This window comes from Callorhinus ursinus, unplaced genomic scaffold (genome assembly GCF_003265705.2).
Source record: "Callorhinus ursinus isolate GAN/ISIS: 27379988/994484 unplaced genomic scaffold, GSC_fseal_2.0 scaffold557, whole genome shotgun sequence".
In the NCBI taxonomy this organism is placed as follows: domain Eukaryota; kingdom Metazoa; phylum Chordata; class Mammalia; order Carnivora; family Otariidae; genus Callorhinus; species Callorhinus ursinus.
The window spans coordinates 1-21,724 of NW_027397612.1; the positions used below are offsets into that span (position 1 = coordinate 1).

General features: G+C 43.6%; 1 long non-coding RNA gene across 6 annotated transcripts; it reads left to right on the forward strand.

Moving 5' to 3' along the window:
- Positions 1–3,198: 3,198 nt before the first annotated feature.
- Positions 3,199–21,718, forward strand: LOC112816997 (uncharacterized). Of its 6 annotated transcripts, XR_012377384.1 has the most exons (4): positions 3,199–3,558; positions 9,740–9,913; positions 14,985–15,050; positions 15,202–15,986. It is a non-coding gene; the product is annotated as an uncharacterized lncRNA (long non-coding RNA). The 6 variants fall into 6 exon arrangements; XR_012377383.1 differs by lacking the exons at positions 14,985–15,050; positions 15,202–15,986 and adding an exon at positions 20,168–21,718; XR_012377386.1 differs by lacking the exons at positions 14,985–15,050; positions 15,202–15,986 and adding an exon at positions 16,925–17,180.
- Positions 21,719–21,724: the final 6 nt, after the last annotated feature.

Here is a 21,724-nt window from a genome sequence, read left to right on the forward strand (position 1 = left end):
GAAAATTGCTTTGGAAATGGAATAAATTGCTTGCCAGTTCAAAGGCTCCATCTCTGAAGTGGAGGTTACTAAACGTGATGTTGCTTATGTTCATTATCTTTCAGACTGTTTGTACTACTTTTCTAGCATTAAACTTGATAAGATTGTGACTTTTGCTAAAATGCAGCACAATCGCTGAAAGAACTTAATGAAAAAGACTAAAAATCTCATTTTGTATACTATATTATAATATATTTAAGTGGCATTTTGAATTTTAATTGCATTTTGTATAAATATTCATTTTCTAGTTGACTGTTTTAAAAGAAGTGATCTTATGCAGAGAATGAGAAAAAAGGAATTTTTCTGAGGAAACCTATTAACTCTGTTTTAGGCCCGCTACCTCACAGCTGAGAGGAGCTTTTGTGTGAGCCCCTCAAATGACGAGTCTCCTGTTGTGGGGATGTTGTGTGGTGGTGTGGATGGTGACTGGAGCGAGGGGACCCTGGGTGCTGGTCGGGGCGGGGACAGGTGCTGCCGCTCCTCACTGTGACTCTCGGAAGGCCCTCCCTCCGCCTTACTGCTGTCAGCGACAGCGTGTGGGTGTCCGACACCCGGGACCGGGTTTCATCACTGGAACTAAAGTCTTCCGTGCTTTTTGGGTAGACTTTTAAGCAGCACAGCACAGTAATGGTCATCTTGGTAGATCAATCTTGTGTACATTTTTCATGTTTTCAAATATTTGTTTTCATGGATCATTAGAACCTATGGTTAAAGTTACTCCCATTACAAAAAAGGGCTGTCAGGGCATTTTCACAAACTGTCCTCCATAAAAGTTGTTCACACTCTTGCTAGCCATTAAGAGTGCTTCGTTAGCCAAGACTGTTAAGAATGCTAAGGGTGAAGAATTTTTTTCAGTTGTTTTAATTTGCGTGTTTTAGAAGTTCTCTTGGAAACAAAAATTACTCCTAGTGTTAAAACCTTCCACTGACTTCCCTTCCACTGAGAGTTAAAGTGAGACTCCTTATCCTGGCAGGCCGTGCCCACGGGACTCACCCCTGCCCACCCCTTCAGCCGCATCCGGTGGCCCTCCCGTGCCTTGCCCACTCCAGCTGCCCCGGCTTTCTCTCCAGTCCTGAGCCCTCAAGGCTCTGCAGCCCCTTCCAGGTCTCCCAAGACCTTCTGTGGTTGGTTCCTTTCATGCAGGTGTCTCTTCTTGAGACTCGGCTTCCTTCTGGCCCTCGCGCCTTCTGTATTAGAGTCTTCCCAGCACGTCTCCCTTTGCAAGTAGGCAGCCGGCTTCTTGTGTTTGTCCTCCTCGGGACAGCGCTCGCCCAGGGCGGTCCCTCAGGTGTGTGTGGGAAGGGTTAGAGTTCCTAATGTGGCTGCACATAATTCTCGAAGTACAGCTGTATTTCTTTTTTTATGAATTGTCTTTGCTCATCTGTCATTCAAAGTGTTTGCTTTTTTTTTTTTTTAAAGCTTTTATTTATTTATTTGACAGAGATAGAGAGCACAAGTAGGCAGAGAGGCAGGCAGAGGGAGAGGGAGAAGCAGGCTCTCCACCGAGCAGGGAGCCCGATGCGGGACTCGATCCTGGGACTCCAGGATCATGACCTGAGCCGAAGGCAGTCGCTTAACCAACTGAGCCACCCAGGCACCCAAGTGTTTGCTTCTTTTTAAATTTTATTTGTGAGAACTGTTTCTGAGGAATGGTTTTACTGTCATGTGATGTACAAGTTTCTCATTTGCGCTAACCTTTTCTTCTTGGACCATGCAGAATACAGGTACCCTGGGTGCCCGGTTGTGGGAAGGGCTCCGTAGACCCCAGCCCCCTTCTCCAGGGCCTCACAGTCCAGGAGGCCTTCAGGAGTGTTCTTTCTCCTTCTGGTGTTTGGTCTCATTGACAGGCCAGCTCCCCAAGTGATCAAACTCTTGCCTGAATGTGCCTGGTGTGTGAGGATTTGGCTTTTCCAGGATAGCCATACCGATTCTAGTTCCTTAACTGCGGCAGCCGGCAGGACGGTGAGGGGAAGGGGCCTGGTGGTGCGTTCAGGCAGACCCCAGGGTAGAAACCAGCTTCGTATGTTGGAGATGTGGGTAGTGATGAGGAAATACCCATCTTCTGGGGGTTACGCGGCTGCTAGGGAGCTGGATTTCAGCGATATTTATAGCATTTGTTCCTTTTTAAAAAATTTATCAGACCTAACATAAAACTTACCATCTTAACCACGTCTACCCAGCATGCAGTGCAGTGGCCGTGAGCACATTCACGCTGTTGTACCACTGTCCTCACCTCCCGCCCCCAGGCCTCCTTCCTCATCCCAAACCCAAGCTCTGCACCCGGGAGACGCCTCGCTGTCCCCCCTCCCTGGCCCCCGTAGCCTTTCTGTACCTCCGTGTCTGTGGAGTTGACTGCTGTCACCTCGTGGAGGTGGAGCCCTTCAGGGTCTGTCGTATTGCGTCTGGCTAATTTCACTGAGCGAAATGTTTTCAAGCTTCGTGCCATAGCACACGTCACATTCCCCGGGTGATGTCACATGGTATGGATAGACCACATTTGGTCTTGGACATTTCAGTTATTTTTCTTTTTCATAGTAAGAATTTCCTATGTTAATTGTCTAAAACTAGGAATTAAATGAACGTAAGCGAGGTGCTTAAATTCATGCCTGACAGTTTCAGCAAACACTGGCCGCCGGCTTCTCCTGTCCTTCCTCCTCCTCTCAACGCTGAATTTCTACCTGGGCAGCAGGGAAGGGAGGCCACGCTGGCTTGCACCCACGTTCACTGTCCTTCCTTCAGCCTCGCCCTCTGCTTTCCCTCCCCCAGGGGGTAGATGTCCCTTGCTCTGTAGCTGGGAGGGGTAACCTGAGGATCCAGATGTTCTTCAGTAGCTTTCAGTCAGTTCCTACTCTTCCCTCCCTCCCCACCCACTTCAGAGGTCCACCTGACGCCAGACCCGCCCCTCCAGGGTCCCAGGGTTCTCCTGCTTCCTCGCTGCTGTGCTGAGACTCCTGTTTTTCTTGGATCTGCTTATTTACCATCCATCTGTCTGCTTTCTAGCTTTCTACATTTTGTTATCATCTCTTGTTTTCTGTTCTGTAGGTTTCAGCTTTAAGAAAAAGCAGTGTTTTTGGTATTGAAGGCAGTCGTGTATTTAATCTTCCATTTTTATGGGAAACACTTTCTAATCCTTTCTACATGTGTGTGTCTGTCTGTGTTTTCTCTTTCAGAAGACAGCTGTTCTGGGCGTCCTAATCTGCAGAGCGGTGTAGACCTCTAGTCGCTCTCCTTACAGGAGTTAACAGTTGTAGTTATCTCGAAGCAGGCTGCCTTCTGTGTCCCAGCTCCAGTTCCAGAATTCCCATGGATAGTTGTGGCTTAGCTTGGGTGACTGGCAGTCCTTCCTGAGCTGTGCGCTGCCCCACCTACCTTCCCTACCTTCCCGTACGCAGCGGTCATTCCACACGCACCCTGCCCCTCTACCTGGATGCAGCCCCTACAGCCTGAGCTCAGTCGGCACCTTCCAAGGGCTAGGTGACTGTCTCGCCAGTAGCCACTGCTATCATTTAAGATTTCCTGGTGAATGAGTCTGAGCTTGTGAGTTACAAGCTGTGTCCGTTACTGACTGCTGTGTCTTCAGTGTGGGCACGCATGTATTGGTGCTCAGCAGTTGACTGAGTGTGTGTACCCAGCATAGCCAAACGGCTTGCAGAGCATTTTCTCACCTTCCTGTAAGGATTTTGAGAGGTGATCTTCCTTGGGGTCCTCAGCCTAACGTACTCTTTGTACTCCAGTGTTTTCAGAGGTCTCGTGGTTTTTATCTTTTATATGAAATTATATTGGGAGGAGGAGAAGTGTTTGGGTGGTTAGTGTTTGCTAAAGATCTGCTCACCGTCTACTCAGGCTTATTCTCTGCTTTACGGTCTAAGGGCAGGTGGTCCCTGTATTTGTCGTGTGCTGTGTGTCGGTTCCCCTCGATGCCTAATCGGCACTGCACCGAAGCACCAGCGTGCCCGGGGGAGCCTCAGCACAGGCCGTCAGCACACTTACATCCTCCATGAGGAGAACACCTCTGTCTTCAACTCACCACCCTCTCTTATCCGAGGGCCATTTCACATGAGGGAGGAAAGATGAGAGCGAGGTAGCGGGAAGCAGGATTGTCAAATTGACTCAGAATACAAAGAAAAAAATCGTCATTAATTGCTATGCAGTTGTATTAGTGTCCTATTGCTGTTGTAAAATTATCATAAATGTAGTGGCTTACAACAAATGTATTATTTTCCAGTTCTGAAGGTCAGAACCGTATGGACTCACAGGGCTACAGTCAGGGTGTCAGTATGCAGCATCTCCTCCTGTAGGTCCTTGCAGAGAGTCCAGTTCCATGTGGTTGTAGGTTAAAGTCCTGTTTTCTTGCGCCCAAATTACTCTAATACAATACGTTTAAGAGATACTACCAATCAGTGTGGAAGAGATGGACTCTTGCATAAATAACATCGCCATTTCTGTTGTTGTATAGTATATATATCCCTGCAAAACTTCGTATTTGGTAGAAATGCTCGCTGGAAGTAACAGGGTTTATGGGCAAAAGTAAGTTAGGGCAGACCACTGGGGACCACATCACTAACAAAAACCGTCATAGTCCTGGTGACATTTGCTGAAGGGGCACATTGAGTTCCTGGCCAGTGAAGATTTACCTGTGAGGAGGCTGGTGCCACGGGAGAGGGTCCTAGTTCCTGGGGTGCCCCCAGTGCACACGCCCCAAATACGCCCAGCTCCACTGAACAGCATGGGGAGCAGCCTTAGCCACAGTTTGTAAGTAGTAGTGCAGGACCCCGTGTGCTAGCAAACGTGAATCGGTGCCGGTGATGACAAGATACCATTTTCCTCCGTTTATTTAAGCGAAGGGGACATGTATTTAGCTCTCATCTGAGGAGGGTGAGGTAAAATTGCTTTTGGCATTATTCATAGCACTTAGTGGTGGGAGTTTAAATTTGCAGTTGGCAATAAGATTTCAAGTGTTTTAGAGCTTATGACTTTGTACAAACTATTGCAGTTCTGGGATTCTTTGAAAGAATTCATGTAAAAATATGGAGAAAGTTCTGTGTACAGATATTTGCACGGAAACATTATTTAGTGGGAATTTATAAATGTTTTCTCTGTCCAGCAGTGGGGGATACCTCAGTAACCTGTAACTCAGTAATCTACTTGCTGGCTTATTTTTTTAGTTACCACATGTTAAAAAGATGGTAAAAGGAGCTTAGGTAGCAGGTGAGCATTGGCCTTATTGTCCAAGGACATCTTTATAGTCATTGAATTCCACTTGTGTTTGGATTCTTTTTTTTCTTTTTTAAAGATTTTATTTATTTACTTGAGAGAGAATGAGAGATGGAGAGCACGAGACGGAAGAGGGTCAGAGGGAGAAGCAGACTCCCCGCTGAGCAGGGAGCCCGATGCGGGACTCGATCCCGGGACTCCAGGACCATGACCCGAGCCGAAGGCAGTCGCTTAACCAACTGAGCCACCCAGGCGCCCCACTTGTGTTTGGATTCTTGACAGCTAGGCACCTGTTTCAAAAAAATAAAGTTTCAAGAAGGTGGAGGCTTCTGGAATGTTGCCTTCTGACCTTTTCACAGAATCCTAGTAAGCAAAGGACTGCCTGGCACCGTCACTGCATATACCCGCACATGCACACACCCCCACACACATGCAGGTGTGTGAACACCCACATCCACAGATTGCCTGAAGGACTGCTAAGTTGGCACATATAAAGCTCGTTTATGTACTCTGCACTGTGTGTATACTTCATATACATTTAAAGCTTGTTATGTACTGTAGAAGATGTATTTCAATAACATCTTAGAGCAGAATGGAAATAATTCTGTTCTTGGATATTCCTGATCATCTGGAGTAGCACTCACCATTGTCTTTTTTTTTTTTTAAAGATTTTGTTTATTTGAGAGGGAGAGACACTGTGAGAGAGGGAACACAAGCAGGGGGAGTGGGTGAGGGAGAAGCAGGCTTCCCACAGAGCAGGGAGTCTGATGCGGGGCTCGATCCCAGAATCCTGGGGTCATGACCTGAGCCCAAGGCAGACGCTTAACAACTGAGCCACCCAGGCGCCCCTCATTTGGTTATATCTTTTTAATTTCTTCTAATTTGGAGAAATCTTTGTGGTGGTTTTCTTTCTTTTCATGTGGCATTTTTGAAGAGTCCAGGCTGGTGGTTTGTAGTGTCTGGATTAGTACCTCCTGGAGTTGGGTGTAGTGCTCTTATTTTGTGCACTTCCCGTCACGTGAAAATTAGCCCCAGAGCAGTGCTTCTCAAGCAGCAGAGTGCGAGGGCTCTTGATACCAACTGTAGGCTACTTCCAGAAGTTTCTTGTTTCTGGGGGTGGCTCCAAGAATTTCTGGGGACTGCACTTTGAGAATCACTGCTCTGGGATTGAGTAAATACGGTAAATGTGTACATGTGTTGGCAGGAATGCGGGATCTGCTTCTTATTGTATCGCACCAGCAGGCAGACATCAGGTTGTCCTGTGGTGACTGGTTCTGAGTGTGAGTTCTAGCTTAAGGTGCTGATCTCTGTAGAATTTCTGCCGTTCGTAAGTTTCCATTTACAGTTGTGAAGGATTGGATGATTCTCCAGCATCGTGACAGTTTTGTTCCCAAATGGTTCTTCCCAAATTTGTTCCCAAATCCCCCCCCTCAGGTATTAGTGGATTTTCCAAATATCTTTCTGTTACTGATGTATTTTTAAATTTATTTTTAAATATTTTATTTGAGAGAGAGTGAGAGAAAGAGAGCATGAGCAGGGAGAGAGTGGTAGAGGGAGAAGCAGACTCCCCGCTGAGCAGAGAGCTTGATCCCAGGACCCTGGGATCACGACCTGAGCTGTAGGCAGACGCTTAACTGGCTGAGTCACCTAGGTGCCCCTGATTTTTTTTTTTTTAAGATTTATTTATTTGTTTCAGAGAGAGAGAGTGCAAGCATGAGTGGGGGGAAGGGAGGAGGGAGAAGCTGACTCCCCACTGAGCATGGAGCCAGAAGCAGGACTCGATCCCAGGACCCTAAGATCATGACCTGAGCTGAGGCAGACCCTTAAGCACCTGAGCCATCCAAGCGTCCCTTTCTGTTACTGATTTTTAAAAGAAATTCCTTTATGGGGCGCCTGGGTGGCTCAGTCGTTGAGCATCTGCCTTCAGCTCAGGTCATGATCTCAGGGTCCTGGCATCGAGCCCCACATCGGGCTCCCTGCTCAGCGGGGAGTCTGCTTCTCCCTCTCCCACTCCCCCTGCTTGTGTTCCCTCTCTCGCTGTGTGTCTCTCTCTGTGAAATAAATAAATAAAATCTTTATAAAAAAAAAATTCCTTTATGGTAAGAGAACATACTTTGTCTAATTTCAGTTCTTTTGAATTTGTTAGTTTGTGTTATGGCCCAGGTTGCGGTCCGTGGGGATGAGTGTTCATTGTGCACTTGATGAGAACATTCTGCCGTACAGGGTAGAGTGCTCTGTAAATGCCAGGGTAGGTTGGCTGACAGTGCTGACCATGTCTTTCTGTCCTTTCTGATACTGTTTCTTCCATTAATTACTGAGAGAGGAGTTACGAAGTCTTCCGGCAGTATTATGGATTTGTTTCTTTCTCCTTTTACTTACATATTTCATACTTTGTGTACTTTGAAACTGGTGCTAGGTGCATGCACATTTATGATTGTTAGAGCTTATGGGTGATTTGATCTTTTATCATTATATAATGTTCTTCTTTATCCTGGGCGGTTCTTCCATTTTATTTTTTTGATGTCTTCTTTGTCTTATAGTAGCTACTTTTTTTCCTTTGAACGAGTGTTTGTATCATATCTTTTTCCATCTTTTTACTTTTAATCTTTTAACATTATATGCCATTATATTTCAAGTATTTTTATTTTTTTGTAGGTAGTGATTTTTGTCCTCCAGGTGACATTTGGTGACATCTGGACACATTTTTATTGTCACGACTGGGGGAATGCTGCTACTGGTATCAAATGCGTAGCGGCCTGGTTTGCTGTTGAACACTCCACAATGCACAGGACAGCTCCATCAACAGAATTCTGAGACCCAAAATGTTAATGGTACCGCTGTTGAGAAGCTCCACGCTAAGGATTGCAATATACATAGCTAACTTTTCACTGTTCATATTTTACACTTAATGTAAGCTATGGAATTGCCTGCTTCTTACAGGATAGCCGCCATATCCATTCACATCTTTCTATACTGAAAACTTCACCAGATGATGTTACAGCTTTTGCTTTCAACAGTCATACACGTTTTAAAGAATTTTGTGTTCTTTATTTCCAAAAATCCAAGTTTCCTGATGGTATGATTTTTCTTCGTCTTGAAACTTTCTTTAGCTTTCTTTTGTATGAGGTCAGATGGTAACATACCCTCCAAGTTTTATCTTTCATCTGAGAATGTTTTTGTTCTGCCTTCATTCCTGGAGGATCTTTTTGCTGGATATAGAATTCTGGGTTGAGCCTTTTTCCCTTTCAGCACTTAGACATGGAGTTTCTGTCCTCTGGCCTCATCTCTCTCCATGAGAAGTCCATGGGCATTTGAATTGATGGGCTTCTCCATGTAATGAGTTGTTTTCTTCTGCCTCCTTCCAAGAATTTTTCCTTCATCTTTGCTTCGAGTAGTTTGATTAGTGTGCTTTTTGTGATTTCCTTTGACTTTATCCTGTTTCAGCTTGCTGTTGTCTTTAAGTAGATTGTAGTATTGTCTGGCACTCATTTATGCTGTAGTTGTGGGCTTGGTTGGGTTTATTTGTCTTGTATAAAGTCTGTGGACTTCAGAGGGTGCGAGGGGAAATTTCAGTTTCAGTGACTACCATCATGTCCCGGGGACACACAGGTCTGTGCTCTGATTTTTACAATTGAGGTGAATACCTACCACAGAGGTTTGATGTAAAATCAAATAAGATAGCATTCGTGGGCTCTGCATTATACTTTCTGATGAATTCTTGGTTCTCAAAGTAAGCTTTTAGTTTTAAAATGTGCATATGTCTGTGATTGAGGAGAGATAAAATGGGAACTTGATACAGTAGGCTGCCTGTTTTTGGAATCAGAAGAGGATTATTGAACCCTGAAAGGGATGCTGGTCGTGGAGGAAATTATTTCCTTGCATAGAAAATTCAGAAAAGGGAATAACAGAGACAGAGAGTAAGTGTAAGTGGGACATAGCATCCTTGCTGCGTATATCAAATCTGACAACAAACCAAGGGACCGTGTTCCCACCTTTCAAAAGAAGATACTTACATAGTTCAAAAGTCACTTCCATGACTTTGATTGATGAATGTAAAGTTGGGCACATTTTACATCCAATCGATCTGTAGCAGAGTATTTAGATATGACCTGGAAGTATAGATTTTTTGCTAATATTTCGGGTGATTGTTTTTATATTCCTGAATTGAACACCATGAGTGGGTGGTACTGTTGAGCTGACTGTTCACACCAGTGGCTTTGTGGAGGGCTCCCCTTCTAGCGTGGTCATGTTCGCTTCCTTGGGCAGCCTGTTCCTTTCCTTCTGACCCTGGCTAAATACATTTTTTGTAAAGGAAAGTAGCATCCCTTATTTATAATGGTTTGCCTCTGCCGTAGACAGCTTAGTTTGAAGAAAAAAGAAAAATGTGGTTAGTAGAATGGGACCAGCTCTTGTCTTAAATAATACCCTTACTGGTGACAGAAGGCTGCTTGGCCTGCCTCAGCATTCTCTTCTTACCTCTGACCAGGTACCAGCTGGAAGATGAGTCTGCCCATTTGGATGAAATGCCATTAATGATGTCTGAAGAAGGCTTCGAGAATGATGAAAGTGATTACCACACGTTACCACGAGCTAGGATCACACAGAGAAGAAGAGGACTAGAGTGGTTTGTTTGTGGAGGATGGAAGTTCCTCTGCACCAGGTTTGTGATCTCTTGCTGCCTAATTTCCTATGCTCTCAGGTGTACAGTTAAGGTATTTAGAAGCTCGGCTTCTAACATACTTATTTTTATATCAAATAAAGAAGACACTCTCAATGAAATGACATAACGGAAAGTGTTAAACATTAGTCAAAACCAAACATTGCTAATCAGAAAAGGACAGAATGCCAAGTTCACTTTCTTTTTTTAAAGATTGTATTTATTTATTGGTCAGAGGGAAACAGAGAGCACAAGCAGGGGGAGCGGCAGAGGGACAAGCAGACTCCCCGCTGAGCAAGGAGCCTGATGTGGGGCTCGATCCCAGGACCCTGGGATCATGACCGTGAGCTGAAGGCAGACGCTTAATCGACGGAACCCCCCAGGCGTCCTCAAGTTCACTTTTTTTATGCGACATTTAAATGTTTAGAAAATGGAGAAAGATGAGTGGTTTTGTATTGATTGCATGGTACAGTCAATTCTGGTCAGTGTGTCAGCATTTGTAAACCGTGCTCTCTTCCATCTTCGGTCCTGCTCTCATCCAGAAAGGCAGGTAGGGGCCTGTAAAATGCAGTTTAATAATACTGTAACTCTGTGTATTATGGGCCTGTAAAATGCAGTTTAATAATACTGGAACTCTGTGTATTATTTGACTCAAGTGCTTTGACTTGGAAGAAGATTCTTCAGTAAATTTAACCAGAAAGAAACAAAGGTAAGACCTGCTCATATGTAAACAAGTTCACTGGTGGTTGAGATAAACTTCATCAGCTGTGCTCACCCTTGACTTTAGAGGCTGGTCTGTGAAACCACACTCTGTGTCTAGGACACTTGGCCATTGACTGTCCTCCAGCCCTAGGGACAGGTAGAGCAAGATTTCAGCTGACTGATGCCAACATAACTTGAGTGGGGTATGTCGAATAAATTACTGCTTTGATAGTCTTTCTGCTCTTTAAAGTTTGTGGTCAGTGCCTTTCTTAACCATCATGAACTTAGATCCCTTTGACCATAAAAGAGATACAAGTCATTGTAGAAAGATATCTTCTTTATCATCCTCATTATCTCTTTAGAAGTTTGTAAAAAGATGTTTTTACAACCAATTTGATTTTGGGGTCGGCTCACATAGTGGTATTCAAACAGTGGTGTGTGGACTCCCAGGGACTCTGAGGAATCCCTCAAAGAGATCGAGCACGCAGAATTGGGAAGTGAGCCTGAGCAGGATTTAGGCTTATCACCCCCTCTCAGCTTCCAATTCGTGTCTGTCTTTATCTTTCCTGTATATTGTAAGCTTTTCATATGAAGAAGGAATTTCATGGCTAAACAAGGCTTTAGAAATCACTGACTTGTGTTACTAATTTTTAATGAGTGAAACAGTTTTTTCAAAAAACATTTTCTAGGTTAAATAGCCAATATTCCTGGAGTATTCTTTGGGGGTACTAAACCTTGTCTAGACTTAATTCCTTTTAACAGTTGCAGGGCTATGCAGAATTGTTTTTTCTTGTGTCCCTTGTGATGCTTTGTGCTTTTCAAGGGGTTTATCTACTTTCAAATACATAAATTCCTGTAATAGAAAATGTATGAGGTTCTGGAGGGATGTCACATTTTATTATTCCTGATATTGTTAATTTATCTCTCCCTTTTCCCTGTTAATCTTGATAGGAGGTTATCAGTTCTTTTCAAAGAGCCAAACTTCTGGTGTTGTCTTTGCTTTTGAAATTTTAAGCTTTTATCATGAAATAAATCCAGACTTGAAATAAATTCACTTTTATCTTGAAATAAATCCAAACTTACAGAAAAGTTGCAAGAATTCCTCCTATGCCCTTTGCCTAAGATCACTAATGTTTAATCTTTTGCCCCATTTATTGACCATTCTCTTTATATCTCACTGTTATTTTCCGAGTGATTTCAGACGAGGTTGCTTGTTACTTCACTCCTCTTTGATCTTAGTGTTCAGTGCATGTTTCTTAGGAAGAGGCTATTTTCGTACATGGCCACCAGGCAGTTGCCACGTTCAGGAGATTTTGCTCTGACACAGCTCTGTCTCCTGCCCACAGAGCACCCTTCCTCTCTAGGCTGGCCTGGCATTTAGGTGGCCATCTCCATGAGCCATCTCCATGAATCTGGAGCCACTCTTGCCCTAACTTTGTCTTGCATTCCATTGATGTTTATGGGAACTACACAACAGGTATTTTATAGAACATTTCAGATTTTGGTTTGTCTGAGGTCTCCTCGCCATTAGATTCAGGTTAAACATTCTCTGGGACACTGTATGAGTGACACTGTGTCCCTCTTAGGATGTCTGCTTCCTGTGTCATTGAAGTCTGGTCTGCCCTTAATTTTTTTCATACTGAGTTTAACTTGCCTTTCTTTTTCTGGCTTCGTTAGATGGATTCTCAGGTCACCAGCATTGTCCTTTTTTCTTTTTTAAAAATAGATGCATTTCAGTTTTGACACATGGTATTATTATTACTATTTAGTTCAAAATATTTTGATTTACATTGCCATTTCTGCTTTAGTTGATGTTCAATTTAGAACCATGCTGATTAATTTCCAGTCAGGAATTTTCCTGATTATCTTTTTGTAATTGACTGTTATCTTTTTTTTTTTAAAGATTTTATTATTTATTTGAGAGAGAGAAAGTGAGAGCAAGAGAGAGAGAGCACAGCAGTGGGAGAGGGGCAGAGGGAGAGGGAGAAGCAGACTCCCTGCTGAGCTGGGAGACTGGAGACACTGGGGCTGGATCCCAGGGTCCTGAGATCATGATCTGAGTTGAAGTCAGACGCTTCATGGACTGAGCCACCCCGGTGCCATGTGATCGACTTTATCTTAATTCCACTGTGGCCCGAGAACATACTTGGGATTTTTTTCTTTCAGCCTCTGTAATGTGTTGAGACTTACTTTATGATTCATCGTATATGGGCAGTGTTAGTCAATTTTCTGTGTGTATTTGAAAAGAATTTGTACTTTTTTGTTGACTGTGTTCCTTTTTTTTATAAAGATTTTATCCATTTATTTGATTAATTTGTTAATAGTCTTGTTTGAATCTTCTGTATTCATATTCGAAGTTTACTTATCAGGTACTGAGAAACTTGTGTGAGTCTCAACATCTTTGAGGATGTGTCTACTGCTTTAAATTATGTCAGTTTTGCTTTATATATTTTAGAGTATGTTATTAGATGATGCGAGTGTAGGGTTACTAACTTACTGTTGGATTGATCTTTATCTGATAATATTTCTTCTATGTGGGCTCATAATGTCTATCTTCAATAAAATGATACCAGCTTTCTTTATTTTTATTTCTTTATTTTAAATCCAGTTAGTTGACATACGGCGTTATATTAGCTTCAGGTTTCCGTACATCACCCTGTGCTTAACACAAGTGCCCTCCTTCATCCCCTTCACCTGTTTCCCTCCCCCACCCACCTCCCTCTGGTGAGCGTCAGTCTGTTCTCTGTTATTAAGACTTGTTTCTTGGTTTGTCTCTCTCTTTTGCTCTCTCTCTCTCTCCCAGCTTTCTTTGATTAGTATTTGCATGGTATATAATTTTCATCCTTTTACTTTGTTTTATTTAAAAAAAAAACTTTTCTGGGGGCGCCTGGGTAGCTCGGTTGGTTAAGCATCTGCTTTCAGCTCATGTCATGATCCCAGGGTTCTGGGATCAAGTCCCATATCAGGAGCCTGCTTCTCCCTCTGCCCGTGCCCCTCTCCCCTGCTCATGCTCTCTCACTCCCCCCTCTCTCTCAATAAATAAAATCTTAAAAAAAAAACTTTTCTTTTGAAATAATTATAGCTCTACAGGAAATTGCAAACTTAGTATAGAGGGGTCCCGCTATCCTTCACCCAGTTCCCCCCAGTGGTTGCATCTTTCTTTTTTTTTTTTTTTTTTAAAGATTTTATCCATTTGTTTGAGAGCGAAAGAGGGAGCCTGAGGTGGGGAGGGGCAGAGGGAGAGGGAGAAGCAGGCTCCCTGCTGAGCAGGGAGCCCCAGGTGCGACTGGATCACGGGACCCTGAGCCAAAGGCAGCCGCTTAACTGACTGAGCCACCCAGGCGCTACCCAATGGTTGCATCGAACTAGAAAGTTGATGCTGGTATAAACTGTATATAGTTCACTACGTTTTACTACATGTGTAGGTCTGTGTAACCACCACTGCAGTAAAGATACAAAACTGTCCCATTACCGCAGGTGTCTCCTATCTGCTGCCTTCTATAGTCATGTTCTCTCTCCTACCCCAGGCCCTAGCCTCTGGCAACCACTAATCCGTCTCTATTTCTATAATTTTAATTTTCAGAATGTCAAATAAGTGAAACCATTCCATTTGTGATTTTTGGAGATTGGCCTATTCCAATCAACACAGCGCCCTTGATAACCATTCAAGTAGTTGTATCAATAGTTCTTCCTTTTAATTGCTGACTGGCATTCCAGGGGATGGATGAATGTTTGTTTAAGCATTCACCTACTATAGGACATTTAGATTGTTTCAAGTTTTTGGATGTTCCAAATAAAGCTGCTATGAATCATCATGTACAGGTTTTTTTTTTGTATGGACATAAGTTTTCCTTTCTCTGGGCTAAATGCTCAGGAGTGCGGTTGCTGGGTTGCATAATAAGCATATGTTTAGTTTTTTATGAAAGTGCTGAACTGTTTCCCGGAGTGGTTATACCATTTCACATTCCCACCAGCAGTGAAGGAGAGATTCAGTATCTCCTTGTCAACCTTGTTGTCACTGTTTTTTATTTTAGCTGTTAGAATATGTGTGTACTGACAGCTCATTGTGGCCTCAGGTTGTTTGCATTTTCTAAAGGACTAGTGAGGTTGATGGTCTTATTTGCCATAGGCATGTCTTCTTCAGTAAATGTGTCTGTAGGTCCATTCTATTTTCTTCTTGGTTTGGTTTTTTTTCTGGTGAAGTTTCAAGAGTTCTTTATATATTTCACTTGTGAGTCTTGTGTTAGGTGGGTAGTTTGCAAATATTTTTTTCCATTCTGTAGCTTGTCTTTTCATCCTCTAAGAGTTTTTCCACAGTTCCGAAGTCTTTAATTTTGATGAAGTCCAACTGTTTGTTTTTTTTTCTTTTGAGCACTGCACTTTGATTGTTACGTCTAAGAACTTTTCACCCAGCCCTGTGTCTCAAAGATTTTCTTCTGTAAGTTTTATAGTTTAACATTATTTAGATCCTTTTTGAGTTATTTTTGTACAAGGTGGGAGGTTTTGGTTTAGATTTATTTTTTGCCTATGTATATCCAAACGCTCCAGCACCATTGTTGAATTGCTTTTATGCCTGTGTCTCTGGTCAGTTGGCTGCACACGAGTGGGGCTTGTTGCCTGTATTGTCCCTTCGTCTGCCCTGCTAGTGCTACCCAGTCTGGAGAACTGTCTCTTTATCTAAGTCTTCAAATGGGGTAGGTTGATTCCTTGTATTTTATTCTTTGTCAAGATTTTCTTAGCCCTCTAGCTATTAGGCCTTTCCATAGACATTTTAGAATAATCTAGCCCAGTCTGTAAAATCTTTTCAGGGATTTTGATAGGAATTATGTTTTACCTGTATATTAACTTGGGGGAAATGACATGTTTACTGTGTTGAATCGTCTAGATCACAGTTTACCTCTCTCCATTTATTGAGAACTTTGACCTTTTTATCAGCATTTTGTAGTTTTCAGTACACAGGTCTTATACATGTTAGATTTATTCCTAAGTATTTCTTTTTTTTTTTTTCTTTTTCCTTCTTCATGTTTGTAACTGGTATTTTAAATTTTGGTTTCCACATGTTCATTGCTGGTGTATAGAACTAGAGTTGGATTTTGTGTTTGTCTTGTATCCTATAGCCTTGCTAAACTTACTGTTAGTGCCAAGAGTGTTTGTGTAGATTCCGTGTAATTTTCTACTTGGACAATCCTGTCATCTGCAAACAGTTTTATGTCTTTGTTTTATAGCCTGTATGCCTTTTCTTTTCTTTTTTTGCCTTATGGGTCTGTCTGGAACATACACTATTATATGGAATAGCAGTGGCAAGTGTACCTTCTTGCTCCTTGTTCATAGTCCTAGAAAGCTTTCAGTATTTCACCATTAAGTATGATGTGAGCGATGGATTTTGTTTTTGTTTTTTTTTTCCTAGATTGCTCATCTAAAAATATTGACAGTTTTCTTTTTTTTTTTTTTAAGATTTTATTTATTTATTAGAGAGAGAGAATGAGAGATAGAGAGCACGAGGGGGAAGAGGGTCAGAGGGAGAAGCAGACTCCCCGCTGAGCAGGGAGCCCGATGTGGGACTCGATCCCGGGACTCCAGGATCATGACCCGAGCCGAAGGCAGTCGCTTAACCAACTGAGCCACCCAGGCACCCGACAGTTTTCTTAATTAAAATCTATCTTGTATTGGGTTAGTGTTTATACAGACAATCCTGTCAGATTCAGAAGCAGGATCTGGAGATGTAGGTTTCAGTGTCCTGTCATCATTGGGATTAAGGGAAGCCACACAGAAGGATGATGTTTCTGAAAACGTCAAGGGACATGTGGTGTAGGTCTTTGAAAAATAAAGGAAAGGGACACCTTGGGGGAGAAAGACAGTTTTGGGAAGGAAGACTACTATCCATCCTTTTAGGCAGGGGGAAGGGTAGGAGTGGAAGAGTGAAGTGGTGGTGGAGAAGATGACTTTTACCCTTAATTGGGAACGTGGGATCATTTGAGTGGGGAGGCGACTGGGATTCAGATGAGGACTGAAAACATGGGAAAATTGGTCATGCTTTGGTAGAGAGATCAATAACCAACAACGGAAGATCAATAGTCATGCGTTTGTATTGAATCCAGTGTAATGTTATGACTGTCTATCCGTGAGAGAGCCTGAACTGCCGCAGACTTGGCAGTGGAAGTGTGGCTGTGGGAGCTGGGGGTGGGGGGTGCCCAGGGCTGTGAACTGAGGAAAGAGCTTGCAGCAGAGGAATCTGGGTGGAGCCACCATTAGAAGTCATCTTTTCATGGCTGTGGTGTGCAGCTCACAGCTGTGTGTCCTCCACGAGCGCAGGGCGCAGGGACGAGTGGGAGCCGTCCTGCTGGTGCTCTTCTCCGTGGTACGCACCTTCTTCGGGAGCTGGGCGTCCATTCTCACCACTGTCTACAGCCAAGAACTGGAAAAGTCCCTCTTGTGATGGTCTGCGGCCAAGCCAGAAACTGAACCAAGGTCTCCTTTGACAAACCAAAGCCCTTGCTCTTTGCTCTGTGGCCTGGGAAAAGTGCTAGGGTGAGGAGTTGTGCTCCCAATAAGACTAATCCTGACTGGTGTCTTTAAGTGGATAAAGGCCGGTCTCGCCATCCTAAGGGGAACCCGGCATGAGGATCGCTGGAGTCGAGGAGGCTGAGAAGCTGTATCCGTGTGCATGGAGAATCACTGAATGAATGCTACAGGAGCCGTCAGAGATGGCTGAAAACACAGAGGAAGTGGGAGTGGGTACTGACAGGCACAAACTCTGAGGACATGGACCTTTTAATGTTAATGGTGTGGACTCTAAAATTAGGGGGCTTGTGTGCTATGGAAGTGGTACTTAATCCGTGCTCCCAAATAGTTGCCAACAGTTACGGACTTTTAATGTTAGGAGTCTTTTCATAGTGTTGAAAACATTGTTGAATTTATTTTTTGAAAGTTTTATTTATTTAAGTAATCCCCACACTCAACATGGATCTTGAACTCACGATCCCGAGATCAAGAATCACACGCTTTTCTGACTGAGCCAGCCAGATGCCCCCATTGTGGAATTAATTATTTTTGGTCTTTTATAGCACTTTGTTTTTACCAAATGGAACATAGACAAATTTTGGATTTTATTTGTAATATGTTACTTTTTTTAAAGGAAAATGTTAATATTCCAGATGTAGATGTTAGCAAAACACCCATGTTTGGGGGACATTAAAACAATAAAACATAATAGATGTGTATATAAACTCTTTATCTCTGTAAGTGGTGATCGTGTATAAAAAACTAACTGAACCATGTTGGTGGGTTCTAATCAGTCTGTGTGGCACTGACATGTGTCTTTTTTGCTGTACGGAATAAGCAGTGATCCGGGATATTGTCGGCGCGCTTCTTGTTCAGTGCTATCTGCCATACTGAGCAATTACTGTTTAAATTAAAAACTGCACCTTGGGCGCCTGGGTGGCTCAGTCGGTTAAGCGTCTGCCTTCGGCTCAGGTCATGGTCCCAGGGTCCTGGGATCGAGTCCTGCATCGGGCTCCCTGCTCGGCGGGGAGTCTGCTTCTCCCTCTGACCCTCCCCCCTCTCATGCTCTCTCTCATTCTTTCTCTCTCAAATAAATAAATAAAATCTTTAAAAATAAATAAATAAAAACTGCACCTTACACAACAAAATTGTACATCTAACAACTTAGATTTGTTTTATTTTCTTCATTTCTTACAGATTTTTATTTTTGAGTATTTGTTACTTTTTTCCCCCTAAATGTTAGGCATTATAAAATACAATGTTTATTAACATTATTAGGTGTTGGATCAATGAGTAGGAGATACATAAAATTACTTAGTTTAATTGCAGGAGGAAATGTTGGTGAATATTGCAATAAAGGTAGGTAGCAAATAACAATAATGAGTTGTAAGTATTTCAGTGTATTTCTGTTTGTAGACTCTGACTAGTGAGGCTTATTTTAAAATTATTCTTCCTAGTTTTAGCAAGTGAGTGGGCTTTAATTTCTTCATGGCTTAAAAACTGCTTTTTCATTTTTATTATTTGGTAAAAATTCCAGCTCTGACACATTGAAATTTTACTGTAATCTGCCCTCTAAAACTTGGACTGTCCTTCCTGTGAGTTACTGTGATGCACGTCGATACGCTAGTTCTCTGGGGCTGGTGGTGGTGTCTTTCTCATGAGACTTGTATTTCACTTCTTACCAAAAGTCACTTTGTCCCTTAGGAAAGTGGAGCCACTGAGGGCATTTTCATAGGAACAGTGGGGTGGATAGGTGGGTCGGGGGCGGGGGAGGGATGTCAAATACCGGAACTATTCCTGTTCTTAATGGGTCTCTACACTTTCAGGGAATCTGCAACACATTTGCAGTGCAGAAGCATGGGGAGATGCTAATCTTTTAAGAAGATAGTGGGCTGTGCCGCTCTTGGTAACCATGGGTACCTGTTGGATATCATAAGTGTCTAAATTTGGTTGCTTTTGGAAGAAGGCTCTCTAAAGTTTGGGAGTTATAGAACTATGGCTACTTAAAGCTTTAGGAGACAGGATCTTGGTATATTAAAGATACTTTATTTAATATGAGAGTATGACTTTGATTATAGAGGCCTTTGTGAAAAGCTGCTAATCCTACAATGTTGTAAGGAAGAATACACTTTGTGCAATATTGGATTTAGTGTCACTTTGCCTTGATGATGGCAGGTGACTTATATATAAATGGGGAGTGTCCCCTGAGTGATCACACATTTAGAAAATGCTCCGTCTGCATGGAAGTATTATCAGCTGTGGCTCCTGGTTATTTTCTCCCACCCTCTCTGAGGTTCTCCCTTTCCGTATCAGTATTTACCAGTATATTTTACTAAAAAATTGTCCATAATCTTATTTTCCTGCTTAGCTCTACAACTTAGTAAGGCTTACATTTACTTTTTGGGTGACAGATTTTGTTTTGTTTTGTTTTAAATGTTTGGTGTTTATTCCCTTTACTCTCTGCATTCAAGTCACCTGTCTTCCTTTCTGGTCCTGTTTTCTGTCTGCATCATCCAGTGGCAATTCTGGTGGTGCTCCAGGCTTGTAAAACCTCAAGCGTTGTATTCATTTAATTTTGTGAAATAGCGTGTGATTTGATTATGGCTAACGACAACTTGCTTCTGTGCTTGCATAAGGAAATAATTAGTAATAACACTTTTGTTTCTTGATAGTTCTTAGTGGCAAAGTGTTACAAATAGTTGAGTTACATCTCGGAAGTCTGGGGATCTTGGGTTTTTTTTTTCCCTCCACCAGGTTGTAGAGAAAAAAATTAGTAAAGTGTTGAGTTATATGTGTTTTTAGCCCCTGGTATTTAATTTAGAGTTTATAGCGTGGAAGGCTTTGGAACTTCGTGGGTCGTCGGTTGCAGGTACAGCACACAGTGTGTTGTGTTGAGGTTTTTCTTCTGGCTGTGGTCTGCAGCGTTCATGTGACGCACAGAGTGGTTTTGCATTTGTAGAGCCTTTTGCCGTAAACTTGGTAAAATCCACGTTTCCTAAATTTTGTATTTATTTTTCACACACTTAATTTTGCCTGTCTTCTATTTCATCTTAGATTTGTCTGACTTGTGTACATTAAACTGTCATATTAGGCAGTTAGGTGTTTCAGAACAAGAATTCGTATTTGAATACATCGCTGGAGGATTTTCGCCGTCATTGCAGTGCTGAAGGCTTGTGTCTCATCTGCTGGACCTGCTGCGCTGTGCTTCCCACGGGCAGCCCTGCCCCTGACACTCCCGTGACGTGGGAATGGTCTAGATCTGTGGTGTCCACTGTGGGAGCCAGTGGCCAGAACGGCTCTTGAGCCCTTGAAATGTGGCTAATGTGACCGAGGAGCTGCGCTTTTTATTGCACTTCATGTGAATTCGTATGAAAATAGTCACGTGCGGCCAGTGGACGCTTTGCTGGGCAGCGCAGGCACGGACCCTTGTGCCAGAAGGAGTGTTGGAGACGTCGGAGTGTGACTCAGGGCGGCTGCACAGTGACGGCCGCGCCCCGTGTTGCGCCCCGCACCCCAGAGCGCTCCGTCCTGGCACCAGCGCTCTCGCAGACGCGCACGCAGACCCTCGAGCTGCTGGGCGCCCCTTTGGAGTCTGTTCCGTGCGTTTGCCATGTTCTGACGGGCCCGGCCTGCCGTGGGGCGGCGTGAACACTGGGCTGACGGGCAGCGCACAGTCGGGCTCTGCTCTCAGCTCTGCCACCGCCTGGTTGTCTCGTCTTAGAGAAATCATTTACCTTTCCGGCCTCCCGTTCCCTCCTGTGTAAAATGTGTGAGTCTCACATCGCTGTGGTGCTGCCGCAGGTGTCGGACTGATTAAATCCTGAGTAGGGGAGAGCCCCTCCTAGCTCACATGGTGTGTCTGTCTTGTGCAACGGGACCTGAGGTTTTCGCGCCTCAGGAGAACATGTTGTATGCAACTAGAGAAGAGGTTGGCGATTCAGAGCTACCGCCGGGAAGAACTGGGGAAGGAGCCCCTGGAGCTCTGGGCTGTGTGGGCTGGTGCTGCGGGGAGGGGTGGGTGTGGAGCCGTGAGGTTTGCCAGTGGCAAGGTGAGTCGTGCTGGAGGGGAAGAAGCCTCGTTAGAAGCCTTACCTTGGTGCAGGCCACGTGGTAAAAGCAACAGGAGGTGAGAAATAGTAATTTGAAGCAGATTATATTGTATTTGAAGCCTTACTGAAGTTTTTGTTTCATTCAAGCATGAGTAAGATCACATATCCCTAATATTTTACTGAAATCTACTTAACCCTCCCCCCCCCCCCCCCCCCCCCCCCCCACAAAAAGCAGTAAAGGTGGGAATACGTACTGTGGCAATCTTAAATCGCTTTAACAATATCCTGGTTTGTAACTGCTGGGATTTAAAAGTATCCTTTATGTGTGGAGGATGCTATCTGTTCTTAAAAGTTGAAGTGGGATGGGTCCTAGGGGGGTGGTTTAGAACTGACCTGCTTGGCTGTGCCCCTGGCACTCAGGATTGCCATCACAAGAGAGCTCCTCAAGGTAGCAGTGCTCCCAGTCCTGCAGGCGGGCGAGAGGTGGATGCCCACACCTGGAGGGCAGACTCCTGTCCTTCCGGACTGAAGATTTTCTGTGCACAGCTAAGAAATAGGCAGA